The sequence below is a fragment of the Onychostoma macrolepis genome, chromosome 16, assembly GCF_012432095.1.
Source record: "Onychostoma macrolepis isolate SWU-2019 chromosome 16, ASM1243209v1, whole genome shotgun sequence".
In the NCBI taxonomy this organism is placed as follows: Eukaryota; Metazoa; Chordata; class Actinopteri; order Cypriniformes; family Cyprinidae; genus Onychostoma; species Onychostoma macrolepis.
The window spans coordinates 18,991,602-19,002,922 of record NC_081170.1 but is presented as its reverse complement, the minus strand read 5'-3'; the positions used below and the strand labels follow the sequence as shown (position 1 = coordinate 19,002,922).

The window sequence follows — 11,321 nt, the reverse complement described above, 5'->3', positions numbered from 1 at the left end:
AAGGACAAGGAAAGCGAAAAAATTGACAAACACCGGACCAGTCGAGGCTGAACAAGCTAATATGGAGGCCAAAGAAACGGAGCCGAACTTATTAATGGCAATGGAAAAGATAATAGAAAATATCATGTGTGCTATGGACACTAAAATTAGTACGGTCTTGGAAGCAATACATGATCAAACAGTCCAACTTCAAATGGTGAGTCAGCTAATAGGTGACGCGGAAGAGAGGATCACTGCTGTTGAGACCCTGACTTCATCCGTGGATGTAAAAACAGCAGCCTTGTAGAAACAGTTGCGGGATTTTGAAGATCATGTCGACGACCTGGAAAACCATGGACGCAGATGCAACGTTCGAATTGTCGGAATGCCGGAAGGGACTGAGGGCTCGGACCCAGTTAAATTCTTTGAAAAGTGGATTCCTGATCATCTTCAAATCACTGCTAAAGCTGGGCGCATCAAGTTGGATCGGGCGCGTCGATCGCTAGCACCGAAACCGGGTCTGAGTCAATGTCCCAGGTCTGTGATCTTGAAGTTCCACAACTTCACGGATAAACAACGTGTTATGGAGGCAGCATAAGTGATAAATCACTGAGAGTCTTAGGCTTAGTTCACACTGCGGGTCTTAATGCTCAGATCGGATTTTTTGCGCTGTTGTTCACATTGTCATTTAAATGCGACTGCCATCAGTCTCATGTGTGAACCGTATACGGCCCTGAAGTGACCCGCATGCTCAGAAGAAGACGTGACGTCAGACGCAGCGCACTGTGTTTGTGGAAATAAAAATGGATGCTGTTCGTGTTAGCGTGTGTTTAGCAATTTTTAAGTTAATGTGCAATTGGAGCCTAAATAACGAAGTGATAAGAAGAAGAATATTAAGAAGGGGAGCACGATTTCCTCCAGCGCAGAATTGTGACGTCGTATGTCAGTGACGTAAAAATCGCATGAAATGCGACATGGCCGGTCAGACTGAAGTCGCATTGCAAAACATCGGATATGTATCTGATTTAGGACCACATATGAAAGTGGCCTGGGCCTGATTTGAAAAAATTGGATTTGTGCTGTTCAGACTGTCGTACGAAAATCAGATATGGGTCACATTTGAGCAAAAAGTCGGATTTGGGCCACTTTAGCCTGCAGTGTGAACCTAGTCTTATTCTTTAATGACTTCTCAGCGGCATTGGTAAAGAAACGGAAGGCATTTGATCAGGTGAAGGCACGGCTGAAGGAGAAAAAGGTCGACTATGCTCTTCTGTACCGGCAATATTGAGAGTGATGGTCGACGGAAAACCCAAGAAACTGACTAGCCCAGAAGAAGCATCTGCTTTTATGGAGACTTTGGAGTAAATTTGTGCAGGTTTGTCATCTACAAGTGGGGCATTATAGTGACTTACTACTCTTTATAACAGAGTATATATTTTGTTTAGCAGCCCTATATTATAATGTTTTTTCTTATTTGCAAGCATGCCTTGGATGGCTCAAGTGGGTTAGGATTTAAATCTGTCTAAGGACAGGAGCGCTTTGAAGTGGGATAGCCTCATCATTTTTTTTCTTTTTTGTGTGTTATGCAATTCATTTTAGGATGTAGATGACCAGTTTAGGGATAAGAAGGAATTCCCTTGTAAGTTAAATAACAGGGATTATGCCCAAGTTCGTTTGATTATGTTTACTTGTTCATGTTTTTTAATTTTTTTATTTTATTTTGGACTGCTCAATAACCTGTTTAAAGATTATAGCGCATACTGGTACAGAAGTTGGTGGAACAATTGTGAAGTATAAAGCTCAAATAAACAGCAGCCTGAAAATTTGTATGTGGAATGTTCGGGGGTTCCATAGCACTACAAAACGGAAAAAAAATTATTTGCTATCTTAGAAAAGAAAAGATCGACATTGCACTTCTCCAAAAAACCCACCTAGACAATGTAGAACATATGAAGCTACAGCAAGGTGTCTTTGGACAGGTGTTTTTCTCGTCATTTTCATCAAAAAGTAGAGGCGTAGGAATATTAATAAATAAGAATTTACCCTTTAAATTGGAAATATTGGTGAATGATAAATATGGGCGATATGTTATGATTAAAGGTTCTGTTCAGGGACACGGAATTTCTTTGATGAATGTGTACTGCCCTCCAGCACACCCAACAGATTTCCTCACTAAAATATTTTTTTAGAATTCTCAGCAATGAATAGTGAAAATTCTGTAGTAGGAGGAGGGGATTTCAATTGTATTTTAAACCCTATTATGGATAGATTTCCCAAAAAAATATCCCACTCTCTCCGCAAGCAAAATCTTTAAATGCAGTTTGCAGGGACTTGGGTTATGTAGATGTCTGGAGATTTTTTCATCCCCTGAGCAAGGAGTTTACCTATTTTTCAGCACCCCATGTGTGTCACACAAGAATAGATTATTTATTTATACCAAGAACCTCACTGGACATCATATCCGATAGCTGTATTGGGAAAATAGTTATATCAGACCATGCTTGTGTAACAATAACTCTTAATTTGAAAGGAGATTTTGGACAGATCAGACATTTTCTGGATACAAAATTAACTTTGTCTAAGTCTGAAGCCATGCCTCTTGGTAGCTTAATTGATATGCCGTTTCCCTTTAAATGGTCCCCAGCAGGATTTAAGTACTTGGGAATCTTTGTCCTAACTTTAGTCAGATGCATAAAATGAATTTCACGCCCTTGTTTGAGAAAATAAAACAGGATCTTGATCATTGGAACTCCCTTCCAGTTTCATGGCTGGGTAGGATATCATTAGTTAAGATGAATGTTCTACCTAGGTTGCTTTATCCTATTCAGATGATCCCAGTTGTGTTCTCTTAAAGGGTCCTAAAAGATTTGAATGGATGGTTAAGCTCTTTCATATGGAGCAAAAGACGACCAAGGCTTACAATTACCAGGATCTAAAGGAGGTTTAGATCTACCCAATATTTGAACATATCAGTTAGGTGCCCATTTGAGAAATATTTCTAATTGGATAACAAAAGATGTCTCCTCAGTATGGTTAGATATAGAAACAAGTTTATCCAAATATTCATTACCAGACTTATTGTTTTTTTAAAAGTTTTAAAATCATTAAACAAAGTTGTGTTAATCCTGTTACTCTTAATACGCTTAGAGCATGGCGGCTAGTTAGACGCCTGGAGGGTAGGTCTAAATTTACCTCTGTATTTTCTCCAATTTTACATAATCCAGATTTTCAACCAGGAATGATGGATACTGGCTTTAAGCTCTGGTGTGAAAAGGGCATTGTTAAGCTACAAGATTTGTTTATCGATAACAATTTAATGTCATTTCAGCAAATAATGGATAAATATGAGTTATCAAAATCAGAATTTTTCAGATTTTTACAAATTAGGCATTTCATCCAAAAGAGTACAACTTTAAAAGACAATTTTGAAATATCTGCAGTTGAAAGACTGCTTTTTCAAACTGGGAGAACATCGATTAGCCTTTTCTATAACACTTTATGCTCTATGAATGCCTCTGACTCACAGAATATTAGAAAGAAGTGGGAAAAGGAACTATCAATTGAGGATGTTTGGGAGGAAGTCTGGGAGTGTGCTAAAAAAATATCAGTATGTAAACGTGCAAGAGCAATTCAGCTGAAGATACTGCACAGACTACGTATATCTCCTAATCGTAGACATACTTTTAACAGTTCCTTTTCCCCATTATGTCTTAAATGTAAGACCGAAATTGGTACTCTGACTCACTGTTTATGGTCATGCCGTTTGATACAGTATTACTGGTATAAAATACTTCATGAAATGCAAAAGATTTTGAGTTTGGATCTAGATTTAAACCCTTTGTCAATATTACTAGGATTGCCTGATAGTAAGGTAACTTCTCTGGCTAAAAGAAGGCTCATGACGTTTTCGGCACGGAAAAACATTCTTTTGCAGTGGACCTCTTGATAAAGCCCCCTCTGTGAAGGGATGACATGTTGTTGATGTCTTTGTCTATTGTGACTTTCAGTTTGTGGAAAATCAATAAAAAAAAGAAAAAAAAGAAAGAAATCTTATAATGGGCCGTGTTTGGATCTTCCAACTGTACAATAATCCAAACACAAACCTCAAAAATAACACAAAAATGGGTCACTGAGCACAAAACCAAGCTTCTGCTGGCCATTCCAGTCCTCTGACCTGAACCCTGTAGAAAATGAGTGGTGAACTGAAGAGAAGCAGCACCAACATGGAGCTGGGAATCTAAAGGGTCTGGAGTGATTCTGGATGAAGGAATGGTCTCTGATCTCTTGTCAGGTGTTCTCTAACCTCATCAGGCATTATAGGAGAACATTTAGAGCTGTTAAACTGGAAAATTGAGGTTTCAAAAAGTATTGAATAAAAGGGTGCGTTAATTGTGGCCAATGTGTATTAAAGAAAAACATTTATTTCATAATGATATTTCCCCCCATTTTAAATTCTTATTATGCAATGAAACGTTAGATTTTTGATCATATTTACCAAGGGTGCCGGTATTTTTGGCCATGACTGTAAATCCATTGATGAATGTACAGTATGAGAACAAATAAGAAACACAAAATATGAAAGGTAATTAAAAAAAATGTAAACAAACCATTAATACTGCAAATTGAACAGAAGATTTACACAGTCTTGGGAACTGAACACAAGACACTACCAGGATAAATTTGAAAATTCTGAGATTATTTGTGTATTAGTTTAATTCTGATGATTGCGGATTAATGTTTTAAATATTTGCATTGTTTAAATTCTCTCTCAATAAATAACATTGTATTAATACAAGTAGTCATTTAAAAGTGAATTCTGCTTTTAAAATGTTCCATCAATAAAGAGCAAGTTCAGTTCTGATTTTACTGGAATTGAAGACACAAAAACATTTGGGCTTCTCCATGGAAGATAAAACGATTTAAGATAGAAATCAAACTGATAAACCTTCAAGCCAACGTTACTGTGACCTGACCAAATACATAATATAAAGTTCTGTTCCTTAACATACAATGAATCTCATAAATGCATAATCTCTGTAGATGCGAAAAACAGTGTATCTGCTCATAATATGAGGTCATGCAATGATTTGCATAATTAACAACCGTTTTAATGTTTATTTGTGAGGGGTGGTGGTGGTGGTGGTGTTCACAGAGGCGTAAAGTCCATCCTGAAGTGCATATTCTGTTCCTCTGATGGCAGCGTACGTCACTGTATCATTAGAATGATTCTGAAAGAACATCACAGATTTTGTCGGTCAATGTGTACGTTTCAACCAACACCTATTATTACTACTTGTTGTTAGAGCTTCATTTATCTGCAAATTCAGAGCTACATATCAGCAGCATATAGATCAGAGAAGGTGGGTGTATTTTCTCTGAACAGGATTGTTATTGGGCAGTGATGGAAGTGCCGTATCTATCTACTCACATAGTCCATTTGTACTTGTTTTTTACTGGAAGCGGTAACCTCAGAATAGGTCACATCATCTGTCTGTTCCTAAACATCAATAGAAACATGGCAAATAATGTTTAATACAGTTAAAAGACATCTGACGGTACAGTAAATTGCATTAATGTATAGACAAATAGACACATAATCCTTTTAACTCACATTGGTGTTTGGCATAGTAGGAATGGACATGTTGATGGTTTCATAGGACCCTTTATCTTCATTCCTATCTTTGACCTTTAGATAACAAGTAGTTATTAGTAACTGCATGAATTACACACTTTACTGAACTTAAAATACAGTAATCACATCCAAATAACTGGCATTACTGGACTCACCACAGAGCTGTCTGTCCCTCTTTTATAATCTGTAAAATGTAATGTGCTCATGTAATGATAAAACAGACATGCAAAACACAGAATGTCTCCAATGCTAATTACATTCAAATAAAAAGGATTTGGTTGCCCCACTGAAATCAATGATGAAAAAGATTCTTTATTTTAACTTGAAAAATCTCACTGATATATCTAAACTTGATTTTAATGATAAAGTGAGATCTAATTATGTTTTTATTATTATACAAAGGAGGAAATACAAAAACTTACCAGCTCTTTTTTTACAGATCACCCAGAGAACAGCAACAAGGGCAACAGCTAATGCAGCAGCCACAGCAGAGATCACAATCACGATCACTATAGGAGAGAGGACAGGCAGACATAGTCATGTGCAGGAATCATCAGTAATGAGTGTTTCCTTTATCTTGGCTTTTTTTTTTGGGTTACCTAGTAAATTTTAACCCTTACCCCTGCCTTTTGATTTACTCCCTGTGGTTTATTGCTCTTGCTATTTTTAAATTACATTTTGCTATTGTTTTAAATGTATTTTGCAAATGCATTCAAGTTCAAAACCTAAATCAATGTCTACACACAGACAAATACAATGATAAAATGCAGCATCCTTTTTTAATATTTCTATGACAATTAGGTATAGCTTTACAGAGAATTTAGGTCTGGAATCAGCCACATAGAACTGGTATCATTTGCCATCTGAGCTATTTATTCTGAATGATAATATGCTTTATTTGCTTTATTTTTATGCTTCATTTCAGACCTGAATGTTGTAGTGCTAAAAGTACTCTTCACTTTCTAACATGGGAAGTTATGTAGATTTATGTCATGAAAAAAATTCTACAGTCAAGAAAGACAAGGGAAAAGACTAAAATATTTCAGCAACTCTTTATATGATGTACAATTGTATTACAAAACTACAAAGGTTAACAACATTTTTAAATTTAGAAAGCAATATTTTTGGAAATGTTTCTATATTACAATACTGTTCAATGGTAATAAAAACCGACAACAACAGTGTTGTTTCTTATGATAAAATAAAAATCAATGCATTACAATATTTGATGTCCCTAAATGCTATATGTAAACACAGCCATTAAGAAAATGCAAAACTGTATTGTTGTAAACTATGCCAACATTATTATTATTATTTTTTTCTGTAGAATTATGTTAGACAAATGTCATGTGGCTTAATTAGCATAATCATTGTGTACCTTGTTTATGATATTCTGATGTGTTTGTAGTTGAGGGACCTGTGCAGGATGAAAGATATAGTTCAGATGAAAATATAATTACATTGATAATTTTTTAATACTTCATCATCACATTACATTAAAAGTTACAATACTTGCTGCTCAGTTTAAATTCCTTTATTATGTACAGCAGCATTTGTTGGGCTGTTATCACTAAATCACTAAATTCATTTGTTTGAAGCAATGCTTTGAGTTCAGATTACTTCGATCAGAGTACAAGAGGCTTTTGTTTGCCCGGTTTGATCTGATGATTTTGGTAGTCATTGAGACTATGAGGTTATTTTAAACTGATTAAATATTGTCCCCTCACCTGTATACTTGACAGTATATGTGACTGAGGTCTTCAGTTTATTTCTCTGAGTAACCAGACATCTCCACTCTCTGTTGTGATCTTCATTCAGGAGTGTTGTAGTCAGAGTGCTGATACACTGTCCTGAGGAGAATGATATCTGATATCTGGAGTCTGTCTGAAGATTCACACCAGCCTGATTCACCCAGATCAGCTGAACTCCCTCAGTACGGACCAAAGTATCACAAGAGACTCGATCATAATACAACTGACAGAAGAGAGTCACTGAGCTGCCTGGACTAATCTGTGTGGATGATGAAGAGACTGAAAAAAACAAATGACAGACTTAATTTATTTTTATTGCACATTTGAGTTTAAAAGAAAACATAAACATAAAATTACCATGAAGAAAAAGCAGATAAACACGTGCATCAGTTCCTTGTTGTTCTCCATTCACATATTGTCGGCAGCTGTAAAATCCATTATCTTCTTTTGTGACTTTCTCGATGTTCAGAGTCCAGACTCAGTCTCTCATGTCTGTCTCTGTCATCCTCTGCCATCTTTTCCCCTCCGTTAATCAGTTCAACTGACTCTGAATGTTTGTCATAGATCCATGTAGTTGATGTACAATCAGAAAGAGCATTATTACAGGGCAGACGGACCTTTTCACCAGAACTGCAGAACACAAGACTGTCATCCTCTCCGCTGTTACCTGAAACACAAGTACAGTCGAGTAATCAATATACTGAATGAAAACACAAGCACACTGGCATACAAATCAAAATATTTAAAACTAAATTTTCCTCGCTTAAGGCAAACAGCACACTATTGAGAAACTAGTCTCTTATCAGAGAAAAGAGTTGTTAACATTACTAACATTCTCTTAATATGAAAGGAAATGTGCATCATATTTCTGCATGTGACACTATACAGTACTAGTGCATTCAGGAATAATACAGTATGTAAACCCAGCAAGCAATAGCCGTCATTTCATCGTCTCGGTTAACTATAGACCAGGCCGGGCGCCAGACATCCCTGACAGTGTTTGCAAGTTGTTTGGTTTCATTTCTTTGATATGCTCTTTGCGTAGCCTGTGCATAGCCTCGGTTTAGCTCGTAGTCAGAGCGTGTATTTGTAGCCCACTGATCGTCAAAATGTATTCATTGTAGTTTTTTGCCATGCATGAGATGGTTAATATCCCATCATGTTCGCAGTGTCAATAATATCTACAAAGATATAAGTGTAATTTCATGACATGGTCTATATGTAGCCACGTTTTAGCTCTAAATTGGACGGGCTACGTGCAGGGGCGGCGTTTCCGTATGGCAGAGTATGGCAGTTGCCATACTAGCCCAGTCAGGTGCTGTGAAAAATTATCCAAACTTGAAACTATTATAATTCGTTATTATTATTTGAAATCAGAGGGTTTTAAAAATAGTTAACCAATGATAAGCATTAAGAAGAGCTTGTCAGTAAAACTTCGTAACGCCATTGGATCATCAAACTCTCAGCGAAACCTCGTAACTTCACCCCGCCTCCATTCAGACTGACGCGCCGCGCACAGCCTGGAGACAGATCTCCGCTTTTTCGCAATGAAAGGGTAAATAAATAATTGATGTTTAAATAGTACAGCGTTTTCTTTACTTAAACACTATGTCTGTAAAGGATAATGTTTTTGTGTGTTTAAAGAGCGGAGAAGAATTAGGTTATTTGCCACGTTTTAAATATCCTGAAAAAGTGCATAAGCGCTTCATTTGAGATTTTGAAAGAAAAACTAAGCGCCCATATAGCTACAATCAACGTTATATAACCTGTAAAAGTTGATGAAAGCATGTATTCTCTGGTCAAAAACATTGTTAACTCCATTTGTGCTTGATTTTCATATAATTTTAAGAGCAAGTGCCTGATACAATACCAACGCTAACGACGCAGAGTTCTTGAATTCTTTTCACTCCCCTCTTTTCACAAATAGCTCAGATGTGCAATGCAGCATTAAAACCTAAACAGTACAAACAGAAAACATATTGTAATAAAAATGGTAGGGGTGAATTTATTGTTCCATCTACGTTTATCGCGGTTTGAACATGCACGGTTATCATACCGTAAACAATTGCATATCTACGTTTTTTTTTTTTTTTTAATAATGCAAAACAAATAAAAATCTCACCCGCGCATATGCAATTTATTTCGGCTGCTTTACTCTGCATTCACGTGGCTGCTACACGCACTTGCAGCGGAGGAAATGGCAGAGACAGATTATATCTAATCTCCATCCCCCATCGAAAAAAAGTTTAAATCTGCAGTATGGGAAAAGGTAAAGCCTTCAAAACGTGTCACATCAAACATTGTGGTGTCAATACTCAATAATAAAGAATTTCTTTACTGGTCATTTTGAAATGTCAAACTTTGTCCACAATGTTAACCATCTCAATCTGTATTATATTTTAGGGTTTTAAAAAATTCCCTCATGTCCAAATTCAACATGAAGGGGGGTGGTCTGCTGCAGAAGGAGGCATTTGAAAAGACTGCACTGTTCTCGGTCATTAGAGGTATTTATATACAACACACAACATTTACCAGAGACCATCTCTCTTTTTTTAATACACTGAATGGTGATACACAATATATATCTCGTTTTTGTTTTTAGTTGGCATCCAAGCAAAAGAGAATGACTCCCTGTCACAATTAGTGTAATTAAAGAAAATTAAAAAGCTTTTCTTATGCTATTTTTTTCTTTTCTTTTTCTTATTTGGCAGATGCAGTGATGACCAACTTCCCGGCAGCAACAGAGTTGGACTTGAGAAATGCAGCTGGGAAGCATTTTAAACAAGAAATAAAACCAATAATAAATAATTTCCTTTAAGTTCACTGTTGGTTGTTTTATTTGTTAAAATAAGTAAACTAACAAAAGGGTTAATCTTTTTTTTTTATGTTGTCATTTAACCGTAATGTTTTAATGTTAAGTGTAATAATATGCTCTTGATTTGTATTAGATTTTTTTTTTCTTTGAAATATCTTATTTAAAATATTTCTTTCATTTGTTTATATATTTTTATTATCTTAAGTTGTCAAATTTCAGATTTTTTATCATAATATTTATATTTCAGTGTATTGTATTTATAATATTCTTGTCATTATTATGTCATTAATTCTTTTGTATTTTTATCATTTTGTTAAAGTTGTTAAAAATGATATTTTTCTTAATAAAAGCTATATATTTAATTTGTTTGGATGGATTGCCATTTTGTTGTCTATTAGACATATATATGTAGTCGTTCAATAGCGGTCTAACTGATGTCTAGTCTATTCTTGGGCTATGATTCACTGACGGCCCAAATTTAGCCTTGTTTTAGCCTAGACATCTGGGCTGTGTTTGGACGGCTATTAGACGTGTATAAAACTGAAAATTGCTTGCTGGGAAGTAAGCAACACTATATGCAACTCAGAAATCTCAACATGAAAAGCTGCAAGATTAAACTGAGCTGATATTCAAACAAACTCTTTCCCAGACTAATTCAACTACACAAGGATTTGTAATAGCATGTGCTGTAGAGAAAATATTCTTTACCTGTGATAAATGAACAGAGGACTATCAGTCCGAGCAGACGCATATGACGCTTATCAGCCATTTTCTCATCCATTTCAGTTTTATTATATGATCACAACTCTTTATTTAAACAGTATCAGCTCCTCCTGGGGTTGTTAACTTCCTCTAATCAGACCAATTGAATGTTTAAACCCTGCTATTCAGTGATGCTATGACAGTGTTGCTTCACTTACAAATATTCATTTAAATTACTGCTACACCAACCCTAGTAGTTTACATCTCCTCTACAGTCTTGGCTGTGGTCGAATAGGAAACGTAACTCAGTGTAGAGACCTTTGTGTACAAGTGCACCATAGTTAGTTTCACTTCTTTAAGCACTTCTTTTCCTGCATTCCATTAACCCCTTATCTGTCACTCACAGTTTTGAACATAGACATTATAGTGCACTATCCAAACT

The 11,321-nt window shown here is 35.9% G+C and overlaps 1 pseudogene; it reads right to left on the bottom strand.

The window, feature by feature from the left end:
• Positions 1-4,453: 4,453 nt before the first annotated feature.
• Positions 4,454-11,154, bottom strand: LOC131522087 (uncharacterized; annotated as a pseudogene).
• Positions 11,155-11,321: the final 167 nt, after the last annotated feature.